Genomic DNA, 15,029 nt, shown 5'->3' on the forward strand with positions numbered 1-15,029 from the left:
CAGAGGTTGGGGGCCCTCCATCAGCACCCCTGACAGGGACCCATAGGCGAGAGCCTTCACTCTCCGCCCCTTAGGTTACCTGGCTCCCTGGGGAACTGAGGGAGCATTTCACTGCTGAGCTGTTCAAGGCCTTAGATTTACTGAGAATATTCTCAAATCTATGACCCTGATCTTGGTTTTGAAGAAGAAAATCCTCGTGTGTCGGTCCTCGTTGTCTCACACTTGGGATCAAAGGCAGAGCCAGGGGCCAGAGCGGGCACTCTCGTCTTCACCCCACCGACACGTTTTCTTAGCTCATCTCATTCATATCTCAGTCAGCAGCAGGATTATTTACTAATCGCCACGGTACCCATGTATCCTTTCCACAACCCTGCCAGCTCCATTTTCTCTGAACGCCTGGGGAAACTGAGGCACAATGTAGTAACAACTGCTTCTTAAAAAAAAAAAAGTGTTGGGAACCAGTTTATAGGATGCTATTTCCCTAAAACACAGGAGTTCCTTGTGTACAGTGATGTCAATGGACACATTATGATTCTTTTTAAAATATATATATTTTATTGATTTCAGAGAGGAAGGAAGAGGGAGAGAGAGATAGGAACATCAATGATGAGAGAGAATCACTGATTGGCTGCCTCCTGCATGCCCCACACTGGGGATCGAGCCCACAACCCAGGCATGTGCCCTGACTGGGAATCGCACCGTGACCTCCTGGTTCATAGGTCGATGCTCAACCACTGAGCCACGCCAGCCGGGCCACACTGTGATTCTTGATTAAGTTGTAAAGAGAAGGCAGCATCCACCCACAGGGCGGGTGGATGATGAGGACTCGAGCCTTAAACAGGCCTGGTTCTCAAGATGAAGCAAGGCCCTGGCAGTCCCTCCCTCTCCCCAACCCACCAGGAACCGGGAGCCAGCGGGGCCTCCCACGGGGCCGTGGTCGGGTGCCCACCACACCCAGCACTAAGTGCAGTCCCAGCCGAGCCCCCACCCCCAACCCCACCCCCAAGTCTGCCAGACAAACGCCTGCTTGGCATATGCCACCAAAGAAACATCCCGTTCAGGATGAGCAATGCTGCCCAGAAGGGAGCGGGACAGCGCCCCTCACAGGCAGGAGCCGGGACACAGAGGCACGGAGCATCTCCCTGGGAGCGTCTGCACATGCTCCCCCACCGCCAACTCCCGCCCCGGCCGGTATGGATGCGTCTAAATATAGCAGCGAGTTCAGCAGGAATAAACCTGTGCAGAACGACCTCAGTGCTCCCCGAAAACAGCAACGCCCCTGAGCATTCACCAAAGCAGCACACACAGCGTCCACCCCTGGCGGCCTGTGCGCTCCTCACCGTTTTCCCGGTGACCCGGGGAGCGCAGCTGGTCCGAGGCCGGCGCAGCTGTGCGGTCGGCTCCGAGGGCTCTGTGACTCAGCAAACCCAGCCTTCGCTTTTCAGATGGGATTCACCACGCTGCCACTGCATCCAGGGGAGGGCCGGCCGCCGCTCCGGCTCCGAGCAGATGCTTGTGGCAGGATCGCCAGCTCCCCGGTGCATGAAAACGCCACACCCAGACGGGCGTCTCAGGAACGCCCAGCTCCTGTCCACTGGGAGGCTGCGTGGACGGCTGCTGGGTGCTCAGCCCTCGGGTAAAGGCAGCGCCCTGGATGGGGTCCTGGGAGCTGCCCTCCCCTGTGTGCCCCCGAGGGGAAGCCTGACTCGGGCGGGTGGTCACACGCCCAGGAGAAAGGACAGGTGAGGACCGCGCAGCGCTGACTCCCTGCCCACGCGCTTGCCCGGCGTCCGGCCGCTCCAGAGGACCACTCGGGCGGGTCCTCTCCTCCTTAGAGAATCCCCTTGGGGTTCGTGCAGCCATGAGGTCAACAGTATGAACGAACTCCGCTTCAGTGTAAATGGCGGGTGACAGAAGAAAATGGTGCCCCTTGAACTCCGAAGAGTGAAAAGATACAAACAGACAGATGGAGGCCAGAGCCTCTGGTGCGATTGGTGAGCCCAGGCGCTCGCCCCGCGGACACCCAGCTGAATTCCATGATAAACCCCGAGATGCACAGGGCAACGTGATCAGGGCCTGGGGCGTCACGGGTCTGTAGGGTTTCCAGCTGAAGGGCATGGAGCATCCAGCCGGCCCGATTCAATCAGGGAAACAAGACGGAGGGGCAGAGGGCCTGGCCCAGCACAGAAACTGGGCTGCATTTGAGTCAGAACAACTGGGGTCTCCCCACGTGGAGAACCTATGTGAGCCCTCTGAGGAGCCGGCGGCCGCTGGTCCAATGACCGCTTGGCCGCCCCCTCCCATTTCTAGGGGACGCGAAGCCGTCTGTCCACTGTGCCGGTCTCTCCTTCATCCTGCCCCCATATCACGCTGTTGGCGGTGCCAGGTCGGAAGGCTTCGTATCTGGTAAGGCTCGTCTCTTCCTCCTTGTTCTTCAAGTTTGGCTTTTTTTGACCATTTATGCTTCTATGTCAGCTTGTCCCAGGCCCTGAAAACTCTGTTTGGACTCTGACTAGAACCGTCATCGGTTCACGGGAGAAGACTGACATGTCTTGGGTGTTGGGCCCTCTTGCTTCATTCCCCCTCTGCTCAGGGCTTCCTCGTGTCTCTCAATGAAGTAACACTTTCTCCCAAAGGGTTTACACAACTTTTGACATATTTACTCGGGTGCCTGATCTGTGTGCTCCCATCACGAATGGTATTTTTGTGTATCCTTGTTGCCTTCTCACCATAACTAGGCGAAAGCTGGGATGGAGGAAAGCCATTGATGTCTCCATGTTGACCTGTGCCAGCCACCTGCTGACACCTCCCAGTTCATGTCCACCCCCTCTGGAGAAGGCAGTTTTGTTTCCCCTTCCCAGTCTTTATACCTCCTATCTTTTCCCCACGCTGCTGTGCTGGGTGGGGCCTCCAGCACCCCGTTAAGTAGAAGCAATGGTAATTAGCATCTTTCTCTCATTGCTTTCTGGAAGAGAAACCATATAGCGGGTTCCCCATCAGGGACCAGTGTGCTGCAGGATTCTCATCGATTCCTTTGATCACGAGAGCACGTATCTGTATCCAAATTTGCTAAGCGCACATTTTTTAAAAGTTTGTGAATGGGTGTTGTCCTTTATCAAACGCTTTTTCTGGGACTGATAGAAGAACTGTACTGTTCTCTCCTGGTCCCTCCAGAGCCACCTGTGCCTGCCCCCACCCCCCCCCCCACCCCAACCCCAGGCCCACCTGCAACCTGACCTGCGACCTGCTCACCAGTCCTCCTGGTTGGGAGGTTCTGATCACCTCATTTCAAGCCTCCGGCGTGGGAGCCAGGCAGAGTGGCTCCTCACAGGGTCCCTGAAGTGTTTCTCCTCCCAGGTGGGCAGAAGCGGACGGGAGCCCCAGCGTGATGCCGGGTCTTGGTAGAGGATTCCTACACCTTCAGCAGGTTTTGTCTCCTCCTCCCACCCTGAGGGGCACGAAAGTGCAGGGATTCTGGGCTCCACACACACTCAGAGGGGTTCACAGCTCACATACACTCAGAGGGGTTCACAGCTCACACACACCCAGAGGGTTCACAGCTCACACACACTCAGAGGGGTTCACAGCTCACACACACTCAGAGGGGTTCACAGCTCACACACACCCCAGAGGGGTTCACAGCTCACACACGCCCAGAGGGGTTCACAGCTCACACACACTCAGAGGGGTTCACAGCTCACACACACCCAGAGGGGTTCACAGCTCACACACACTCAGAGGGGTTCACAGCTCACACACACCCCAGAGGGGTTCACAGCTCACACACACTCAGAGGGGTTCACAGCTCACACACACTCAGAGGGGTTCACAGCTCACACACACTCAGAGGGGTTCACAGCTCCGGGTTCCTGCTTCCTTTTCTCACACCCTGACTGCCCCCCTCCTCCCCGCTCCCCTGTAGATGGAGCTGGAGAGGGCCCAGCGCGGTGCACCCAGCTCTCAGGGCTGTGGAGAGGGCCCAGCGCGGTGCACCCAGCTCTCAGGGCTGTGGAGAGGGCCCAGCGCGGTGCACCCAGCTCTCAGGGCTCTGGAGAGGGCCCAGCGCGGTGCACCCAGCTCTCAGGGCTCTGGAGAGGGCCCAGCACGGTGCACCCAGCTCTCAGGGCTGTGGAGAGGGCCCAGTGCGGTGCACCCAGCTCTCAGGGCTGTGGAGGGGGCCCAGCGCGGTGCACCCAGCACTCAGGCCGCGTGAAGGAGAAAGCTGCAGGATAACCTTGGTTGGCCAGCTTGCCAGCAATTCCACTGAACTGTTGAAGCAGCAGCTCTACCCTGACACAAAAAAAGCTAAAAAAAAGTCAGCTTCCCACTCCCCTCTGCTTTTCCGAGGTGCAGTCCGCTTTCTCCTTGAGCTCTGGACTCCTGTGGGTCAGCAGGGCCAGGACGTGGTGTGGCGGCCGAGGTGCCTTGGAACAGTCTGCAGGGCCCCGCTCTGAGCCGCAGTCCCACCGCCCCCCAGCCTCCGTCCTGAAGCAAACCCGAGGCTTCCGCATCCGTCCAGAGGCCACTGTTGCAGCCGAGGACCAGCCACCTCCGTGCAGTCCTTGAGGGGAGACATCTGGGGTGTCCTCCCGGCCTGAGGAGGCGGCCAGCAGAGCCACCGGAGGCGGCAGGAGCAGCAGGGCCGGAACCCACGGGGCCTCCCTCCCCAGAAGGACCCCTTGATGGTCCCGTGTAGCCATAGTTGCCTCGTAAAAGCCATCTTTCCTTAGATACACGTGGACATGGGTGTTTCCAAGGTCCCTCCTGACTTGGACAGGTCCATCACTGCACCTTCATCCTCAATGATATGGCCTCCCTCCAGAAGGGATAAGAGTTGGGGGCAAATCTCAGCTCATATGGGAGACTTCAAATGCACACTCCTACGTGTGGGGACAATGTCTCCTGGCAGGCAGGGCAGACACCGGTGACGATGCTACATCGTGAAGATGGGAGACCTCCCCGCTCTGCTTCACGGGACCCGGGAGGTGCCGGGACCCTGCGGAGGAAAGCTCACCTGGAAGCTCAGGGGTTTGAACTCAGCATCCCGCAGGCTCCCCCCGTCCCGGAAGAGCCCTGATCGAGGTCCTCTCCTCGGACGCCACTCGAGGTCCTGGCACCGTGCGCCCCAGTGCACAGTGTGAACACGGCACCATTGTGCCCAGCGCTCATTAGCGCATTTAACCCAGAGCCCCTGCAGAGAATAAGCCGCATTCATGCTGGGCAGAGCGAGGTGGGCAGTTGTCCCAGGCTAGAACGGAGATAACGTCCCTTTCATGGGGGTAAAGACATAGGACACAGCTGCCCTTGTCCCAGCCCAGGGGCCCCACAGGCCTGCTGTTCAGAGAGAGGAAGAGACAAGTGCTGTGAGGGGAAGGCTCAACAGTCTCAGGCTGGGTAGCTCAGTTGGTTAGAGCGTCATCCTGATTGCAGGTTCGATCTCTGATCAGGGCACATACAAGAATCAACCAATGAATGCATGTACAAGTGAAACAACAAAACAATGTTTCTCTCTCCCTCTCTCAAATCAATTTTTTAATTGATTTTTTTGAGAGAGGGAGAGAGAGAGGAAGGGAGAGGAATAGAAACATCCCTACGCGCCCCCTACTGGGGATTGTGCCCACAACCCAGGCATGTGGCCTGACTGGGAATCACACTAGCGACCTCTTGGTTCCTGGGTCAATGCTCAACCACTGAGCAACACCGGCTGGGCGCAAATTAATTTTTTAAAAAATATATACTCCACAGAACACACGCAGCAGTCGTCAGGGTGAGGAATTGCCACCTTGCTGTGCCGGGGGCCGGGCACCCGTCGGAACGCCCTGTGCCTGGTCTCACTCGGACCTGACACATCCAGTGAGGCGGTGTCTGTCAGGAGGGCAGTGGACGCACCGTCAGACACGCAGAGGAGGGGTGGTGGGCTCCCCACTGCCCCAGTTCCCCTCGAGGGTCCAGGAAAGGCCAGCCGGGTCAGCAAGCAGGGTCCTGAGAACTACCCCCTTCACTGGGCAGCACTGGCCCTGCTGAGCTGGGCGAGGTCTGTCCCTGCACATCCTGCAAAGCCTGGGGTCCTGGGTGCACCGCTTCTGGGACAGCACCGGGGTCCCTTCACCCCAACAGCCAGGAGGGGGCGGTCGCTTTCCCACAGGAAGGGCACCAGCGGGCCTGCACCGCCTGCCCACGCCTCCGCTCACCCTCCGCTCTCTGTCCCCGTGCAGGCCGCAGCCTTCAGACCAGCACTGCCCGCTCCCCGGAAGGCAGCACGCCGAGTGGGCCCGTGGCAAATGCTCCGAACGCCCCAGCCACACGCACCTGTGCCAGGTGGGGCAGACCTGCCAACACTCAGGCTCTGGCCAACGGCGGTGCCAAGCACAGCCCGGATCCCATTTGCATAAAGGCTTTCGCTTCTTGCTACAAAGTACACAGTGCTGTGTCCCGGATCCAAGAGAGCCCGCTGCGGAAGAGGGGCAGCCACCTGCATTTACCTGACATCGGGAGACCCCGAGGAGACCGGAAACAGACCACAACTTCGGAAGCAGGGGTCGGAGCTACGCGGAAGGTTCTCTCATGGGTGTCCTCCACTAGGTCACCAGACAGTGGTCCTGCCTGGGCCACACCCCCTCCACCGGCCCTCCCGCCGCTCCTTCCGGCTCAGCAAGGTCTCTCCTCCCAGGAGGAAGCCTTCCGGAGCCCGGAACCTGTACCCAGCCCCTCCATGATGTCCTTGTGGCCTCAGGCTGCGGAGCCCACCTGCCCAGCGAGGCCACAGGCTCCCGGGACGAGGCCCAGACCAGGCACAGGTGGCATCAGGTAAGCACAGACTCTCCCCAAGTCAGAGTTTTCAGCCACTGCAAAGCCCTGGAGTGGGCTGGTCCAGGGCAGCTGTCCAAAACATCTGCTCTCGAGCTGCATCGGTGGTGACCAGCCTCGGGCACTGGCATGGCCTCTAATGCCAGCCGCGCCGCGACCCCAGTTGAGTCGGCTGAGAGCCACGCCCACAGAGAGAAGCACGCCAGGCCAGGAGGAACGCAGTCAGCGGAACCTCCTTCGGGGCCTTGTCTCTGCTTTTGAAGAACAGGCCTCTGTCCTCTCCCGGCTTTTTGTCCCCTCACCTCTCTGTCACCCCTGGGACAGAGAGCGCCAGCAGGCTCGACCCGGTCAGCGTGTGGGAGCAGAGCCTGGGAGGTGTGCTAGGATCCACCCGAGCTCCGTGGAGGCGCCGGGTCAGGGAGAACGCGCGTCCCCAGCTCCTCCCAAAGTGCCACCAGCCCCTTTCCGGCACGAGGATTCTCTGGGGACTGTCCTGGGGGTGGTCAGGGCAGCAGACATTGCGTTTCTCTGTGCACAAAACAGAGGAGGAGGCAATGGCCCCAGTCGTGATGAAACGAGTCAGAGGTGGACAAAGACAAGCGTCGGGGATGTTAGAAACCACCTGCGGGGGTCGCCTCCCGCGTAGGCCCCGCCTCCTGTTAGACACGCTCTGCTAAGGTCGCCTCCGAATGCCAGCAGCCTCGTCTTCCCCAGGAGAAACCTGGGCTCAGAGGGGACACGAGTAGCCCAGGCCCCACTGTCCAGCAGGACAAGGCCACACTGGACTCCGACTTCCCAGCTCTCGAGCCAGACTTCTGGGAAGACAGGCACTAGCTGACCACGAGCCAGCGATGCTGGCCAAGGACCTACAGGCAAGGGCATCGCCGGTCCCCAGTCACGGCACTGACCTGCGAACTCGGGCTCGAATTCTGTGCGTGCGCTGTGGACAGTGAAAGGGACAGAGGTGGCGGCAATTCCACCCGCAGGTATTTGAGGGGAGATAGGGTGGGAGGGCGGGGATGCCCAAGGGGAGAAGGGCCATGATGGGGTCCCTCCCACAGGGGTCTGATGAGTCAGCTGGACCACAGAAGGTTGCAGATCCTGTGGGGACAGAGGATGAGGGAGCAGCTCATTAGCCTCCCACCAACCAAGTTCCCAAGTTCACACAGAATTTTAAAATGGAAAAAAAAAATAAGGTGAGATCAGGCTTTAATTAAAACTTTGGCTCATGGCAATTCACCTGGCGCCAGGGAGGGCTGGTGGCACCCGCTCTGGCCCCACAGTGGGCCAGCTTTCGGAAGACCAGTGCTCTCCTTGGTCCCCACCTATTCTGATTTCATCGCTGCCCACAGGCTTTTGGGCAAAGCCAGCTTTGCTTTAATTTCTTCCCAAATTAAAAAAAGACATTGAATTTAAATTGATTCATACCATTTCTCAAACCAATTGTTTTGAAGGTTATTATCAGGACAAGCTCCCTGGCCTGTGTGGCTCAGTGTTGAGCATTGACCTATGAACCAGGAAGTCATAGATTGATTCCTGGTCAGGGCACATGTCCAGATTTTGGGCTCCATTCCTAGTAGGGGGTGTGTAGGAGGCAGCTGATCAATGATTCTTTCTCATCATTGATGTTTTTATCTCTCTCTCTCTCTCTTCTCTCTCTCTCTCCCTCTCCCTTTCTCTCTGAAATCCATTTAAAAAAAAAAAAGGACAGGCTCCCATAAGCCACCTGGTGTCTAAGAGGAACATGCTGTCACTCCGCACGACATCATAGGGGACATTTTTGTCACTAATGAACCACGCTCATTGGAGGAAGAATTTTCTTTCAACCTCCCAGTTAAGAGTCCAGCTTTTAGAATCACTGCTCTGGCTCCTGGAGAAATAAAACCAACATAGTAGACACAGGAGTCCTCAGAAATCTGCCCTAATGAGCCCCCAAAGCAGCCAGCAGCATCCCGGGTACCCAGAGGAGCCAGCTGCTTTCCTTGGGCACATGGGGGAGCCCAGCACCCTCCCCCGCCCAACGCCTGGGGGCCAGGAAGAGCCCCTGTAGTGAAGAGCAGTCACCCCCATTCCTGCTGAACTGCCTTTGGGTGCTGTCCATGGTGCTGCCCCCATATTGATTCTGTTCCTGTTTTCAGATCCCAGACCACGCCTTCCACTGGAACCAGGTGGTGACCCCGCCTTCATCTACACTGCCAGCCAGCCCTGCTCTCTCTGACCTAGCTTGGGGCACCAGCCGTGCAGGGACTGGCCCATCTGTTGGGCTGTCTGGTGGTGGCTCTGGTCTAGACTCCTGCAGACCCCACCTGCCGCAGCCCCACCTGCCAACACCTCACCCCCTCCCGTATCTGCCACCCAGCCCCTGACCTCCGACAGGTCCTGCCATGTTGGTCTGCACCCCTGCAGGTGAGTGGGACCAGGGAAAAAACTGGGAGCTGGGTTTAAAGTGTCCCCGGCTAGGTGCCCCAGCTGTCACGCAGGAGCAAACGTGACTCTCTCTGGAAAAGGCCTTATTCATCGAGGTCCCCGAGGAACCCCACCAACGTTCAAGGCCTGTGACTGACATGCTCCTCCTCACAGCTGGCACGCAAGCCCCAGACCTGTGCCTGTGGGCGCTCCTGGGAGAAGTGCTGGGGGCAGCCCAGCCGAGCCCTGTTCTCCTGCTATGATCTGGATTGCCTGCGACTTTTGCACAAGGGACCCCAACCTAGAAAACCTCTGCTTAGAATCTGCAAGCTGGCAAAATCCCTGTTCAGGACACAAAAGATGCCACACAAAGGCTTTGTACAGTATAGCGCAGACGCGGGAGAGAAAACCACACACCTGGGACCCCCTGAGCAGCAGAAAGGCCAAGCGAGCAGCCACACTCAGAGAGAAATGATCTCCAAGCTTGTCGGTGAGAGGGACTGTTTGCAGGACGAGCCGAATGAAGCCGGTGTGTGTGGCTCTTCGAGGCCTGGTTTGGTTAACCATTTCTAATACCATAATGTCCAACGTGAGGAGCCATCAAACCAGAGAAGAAGGCAGACAGACAGCTGGTCATCTTGGCTGGATGCCGCCCAGCACCAGGAGGGGTGGGAGTCCCCTCCCTGTGGTGCACAGACATGATGCTGACCTAAGAGCCCTCCTCCAGGCAGCCGGTGAGTGTGGAGGGGTGGCCTGGGCCACCCTGCTGGGGGAGGGGGTTCAGAGCTGAGGACACAGGCCTAGTGTGAGACCCAGGCCCAGAGGAGGCCCCTTGGGACCCTGGATGACAACTGAAAGACATGGGTCCTACAACGACTCTTCAACTTGGACAAGGCCCTTCCCCTCTCTAGCCAGTTCTGCCCTCAGGCTGCTACCGACGTACCTTAACACAGGTGGGGAAATCAGAGCAGTGCCCGGCATAGAGCAGGTGCCATGAAATGGGTGACTTTTTGCCCACCTGGTGTGGCTCAGGGGCTGAGCCAGGAGGCCATGGTTCAAATCCCGGTCAGGGCACATGCCTGGTTGTGGGCTCCATCCCCAGTAGTGGGCATGCAGGAGGCAGCCAATCAATGATTCTCTCTCATCATTGATGTTTCTACCCCTCTCTCTCCCTCTCCCTTCCTCTCTCTGAAATCAATAAAAACATATTTAAAAAAATAAATGGTGACTTTTTATCACCACTCTCCTCTTCCTCCTCTTGTCTTTTTTTTTTTTGTAATAACTGTTTATTGTTATGCACTGTTCACAATGTCCTAGATCAGTGGTCGGCAAACTCATTAGTCAACGGAGCCAAGTATCAACAGTACAACGATTGAAATTTCTTTTGAGAGCCGAATTTTTTAAACTTAAACTTCTTCTAATGCCACTTCTTCAAAATAGACTCACCCAGGCCGTGGTATTTTGTGGAAGAGCCACACTCAAGGGGCCAAAGAGCTGCATGTGGCTCGCGAGCCGCAGTTTGCCAACCACTGTCCTAGACCTTGCAAATATCCTGAAAGCAAACTTGTACTGAGCAGGGCCCTGGGACTTGTTGACCATGATGCCACCAACTGCCACCAGGGACGGCAGCCCCTGTGTGTGGCTCCCGGGGGCGCCAGGCCTGGGAGAGGATGGCTGCAGGGTCGCGCTGTGGCTCTGGGCACCTGAACTGCACCAACCACCGACCATCTGTCGGCTGCCTCTCTCCCCTTCTGTGCCTGGTTCCCAGCAGGTGGCATCAGTATGGATGATAAATGCCAGTCATGTCTCAACACAAAGTCCTGAAACAATCACCGTGTACAGGATGCAGCAGTTTGCCCTGAAATCTGATTTTAAATAGAAATTAAGGCCCTGGCCGAGGAGCTAAATTGGTTAGCGCGCTGGCCTGATACACCAAGTTGGCGAGTTCGATCCCCAGTCAGGGCGCACACAGGAATCGACAAATAAATGCATAAACAAGTGGAACAACAAATCGATGCTCCTCTCTCTCTCTCTTTCTCTAAAATCAATCAGCGAACATTTATTTTAAATGAAATTATAGCTTTACCAGCCCCCAACTGAAACGCACTAGTACAAAAATTCCTTTTTTCCAACCATCTGAATTTTGGGAGAAAGTGGACCAGTCCAGGCCAGGAGTGAGATGCAGGCTGTTGACTCTCTTCCCAGTTAGCGGCCAGGACCCCAGGCAGGTGCCGTGTCCATACAGACACGGAGCAGCCCCCATCTCGGACCACCGGCGGGCGGGGGGGCGGGGGGCTCTTCCTCCTGAGAGCCATCACCTGCCTCCTGCGTTCCGTAGACAAATCCTGGAAACACGCTGGGAGGGAAGTTCCGTTCCTCACCGTGAAGCTCACGGGGAGGTTGGCAGGGATCTGCGTCCTCAGGCTCTGCGTCCTCGCCGCTAATGCGGGGAGGAAACACTGCAGGCCCTTGCCAAAGCGAGTCTTAATTCATGGGCACAACTCAGCGTTCAGAAAAACGGCCAGAGGGCTGGGGGGGGGGGGGGGTCCCGTGCTCCCATTCTCCCTCCCTCTGCTCCCCCCTCCCCCAGGCCGCCCCAGTGGGACCTCCCAGGGCTGAGCAGCAGCTGCCCCTCGGTGCGGCCTAGGCCAAGGGGCATTCCCTCAAGTCAGAGCCTGGATGTGCCCTCACCACCCACCACCCTGGTCCTGGGACTGCGGACGGCATGCAACAGCGGGAACCTTTCCGGCTTCCCGCACAGCAGGAAGGGAGGGTAGATCAGAAGCCCACCGCCAGAGCCAGAAGGAATTGCTAAAATCCCCGGCCCCGCCCCAGAGGCACGGGGCTAAGGCACAGCGGGCAGGTTTCTGCTGGGAAAGCTGACCCCAATCGAACCCTCCTTCTGTGGCTTCCAGCGGGTGTCAGCATCCGACAGCCACCCTGCCACCCCGGAAACCGGAAACCCTGAGATTGCAAAACTGGACACCAAAATATAAAAATAAAACCCCCGCAGGGGCCGCGCCTTCCTGAGCGCGGCTCAGCCGGCGACACACAAACGCCCGAGTTTGCGGCCTCCAGGGCGAGGCGCGAGCACCTGCGCCACCTGGGCCGCGTCCCCACGGCCGCACAGGGGTTCCCGGGAAAGGGCGTGGGAGAGACGGGGCCGAGGGGGCCTGGAGAGGCTGAGACACCCCCGCCCCCAGACGCCCCGGCAGGCAAGACGCACCCTGCCGCCTCCGGGCCATCCCGGACCGCCCCCAGGCCACCCCCGGACCACTTCGGGCCACCTCCGCGCCACCCTGGCCCACCTCCTGGCCCAACCTTGGCCCACCTCCTGGCCACTCCTGGGCATCTCCAGGCCACCCCAAGCCATCCCGCAGCGCAGAGCTCCGGAGCCCCTGGGCGCATGGTGCCAGGCGTGGGAAGCGCAGAGGCCCGCCCAGATTGCGGCGGCGCGCGGGACCGGGGACCGGGGACCGGGGTGGCTGGTGGCTGCTCACCGAGGCTCCCCGCGGGCGGGCGGCGGCGTCTGAAGGTCCCGCTCGGCCATTGCAGTGGCGCTGCAGCGGGCGGGGGGCGCGCGTCACGGCGGGCGGGCGCCCCAAACCTAGGCCCTCCCCCGACACTCCCTGCCGCCCGGCTGCGCGGCTCCGCGACACCCCAACCCCACCTCTTCCTTCGCTGCTCATCGTATTCTCTAAGGCGCAGGTCTGCAGTCGGTTGGAATCGGAGAACGCCGTGGCTGAAAATAACCTGGCCGCTGCGCAGAGCGCGGAGGGCGGGGAGAGCCGGGCACCCGGGCAATGCCCACACCGATGGCACCCGCAGCCGCTGGGTGCGGGTTTGCCAGGGACGAACTCTCGCTCCTGGTAGGAATTACTCACCCACGTTTCACGCTGGATGTCGGCGGCTCTGAAGCAGCCCCTGAGCTGCACGTGTGTTTCAACCATTAACTCTTGGCTTCCTGTCTCCAAACGCTGCCTCCCTCCGCCCTGGGGGAGAGATGCTTCGGCGGGCGGGCGTGCGTGGAGCAAATCACAGGGCTGCTCCGGAACCAGATCCGGGAATCCGCCTTTGAGCCCTGGCCTCTGGCGGGGACCCCAGCCCACCACTGCTGGGTGCTCCCCCAACCCCCGAGAGCTGTGGGAGGAGTTAAATGAGTTAATTTAGTAAATGTGGCACGCAGGAAGGGTCCCTGTGGTTTCATGGAAAGCTGTAGACAGGGTAAAATGTCCCCTCGTGGAATGCATTATTCCCTGGAAACCAAGACTGATGACCCAGCCGATCCCGAAGTTCTGGGCACAGAGAGTAAATAGTCCTGCAAGCAGCCCCTGCAGGGTGACAGCGAGGGGCGCCTCCTCCACTGTTATCCCCGTTCCTGGACCAGGGCCTTCTGGGCACAGGAAAACCAGTACCATTTATTGATTGCTGGCTATGAAGGTATCCGATCGCACAGAAACGGCTCAACTGGCAGCCTGGCACCTTTTTAAAAAAAATTGATTTCAGAGAATAAGGGAGAGTGAGAGAGAGATAGAAACATCAATGATGAGAGAGAATCATTCATTGATTGGCTGCCTCCTGCACGTCCCCAACTGGGGATCAAGCCCACAACCCGGGCACGTGCCCTTGACTGGAATCGAACCCGGGACCTTTCAGTCCACAGGCTGATGCTCTATCCACTGAGCCAAACCGACTAGGGCACCCTGGGCACCCTTAAATAGGCCACCCGGCTTTCCCTGCCCTTGAGAATGGACGCGGGGTAGAGTTGTAAATCCCACGGCGTCTGTGGTTCCTTGGTCAGAGGCGGCCGTGGTGGGTTAATGTCAAGTGGAGACGCTCAGTGAGTCTCCGATGGGGCCCCTGGTGGAAGCCAGTGGGCAGGGAAGGAGACCCACAGCGAGGAACAGCGTCTACTCCAATGACGTCTGGTGGGATCCATTTGCTACCGCATGGCCGGCTGGTCCCCAGGGTGCAGCCCCACAGTGCAGTCCCACGCTGGTCTCAGCTGCGGAGAGACTCGGCAGCGGCAGTAGCCAGGCCGGCCTTGGTCGGGAGATCAGAGCTGTTAAGAGATGACACGCAGTCTCCACCCACTTTCCACGCTGCCAGCCGCCACTTTGGTGAGCTTTCCGTGCAAAGGCCCGAATGACTGGAGAAGGCGGCTGGCGGCCCCTGCAGCCTGGGCACCTCCTGCCCAGACGGTCAAGGCCTCCGCAGGGGGCGCACTTTGCGAGTGTGCACACAGAACAAACATTTTCAAACCGGGGCCCATTCCCGAAGGTCTGTCCACTCCACCTTCTTCCCCTAGACCTCCTACCCCCAAACCCGTGCCTTGGGAGTCCTATCATCAATATAGACAAAGATCGTCAGCCCGCAGACTGAAGGGTCCCGGGTTCGATTCCAGTCTAGAGCACGTACCTCTGTTGCAGGCTCAATCCCGGCCCTGGTCCGGTGCCTGCGGGAGGCAACCAATGGATGTGTCTCTCTCATATTGATGCTTCTCTCTGTGTGTCTCTCCCGCTCCCGTCCACTCTCTCTAAAAATCAATGGAAAAATATCCTCCAATGAGAATTTACAACAACAACAACAACAACAAAATACCAAAGTAAGTTGCAGACAGTACATGTCACCCTTGAGCACTCCACGTGCACGTCATCCCCGGAGCTCAGTACTTTTTCTAGCTTCATTCTTGGGGGCGAGGAGATCAAGGTAGAGTCGAGGAAGGCTCAGATCTTCGTGTACCAAACAGTGGGCTTTGCCACTGGGGTTCGCTCATGTAGCCCAAACACCCATCAAGACACAGAACACGACCACGT

The sequence above is a fragment of the Eptesicus fuscus genome, chromosome 17 (genome assembly GCF_027574615.1).
Source record: "Eptesicus fuscus isolate TK198812 chromosome 17, DD_ASM_mEF_20220401, whole genome shotgun sequence".
Taxonomy (NCBI): domain Eukaryota; kingdom Metazoa; phylum Chordata; class Mammalia; order Chiroptera; family Vespertilionidae; genus Eptesicus; species Eptesicus fuscus.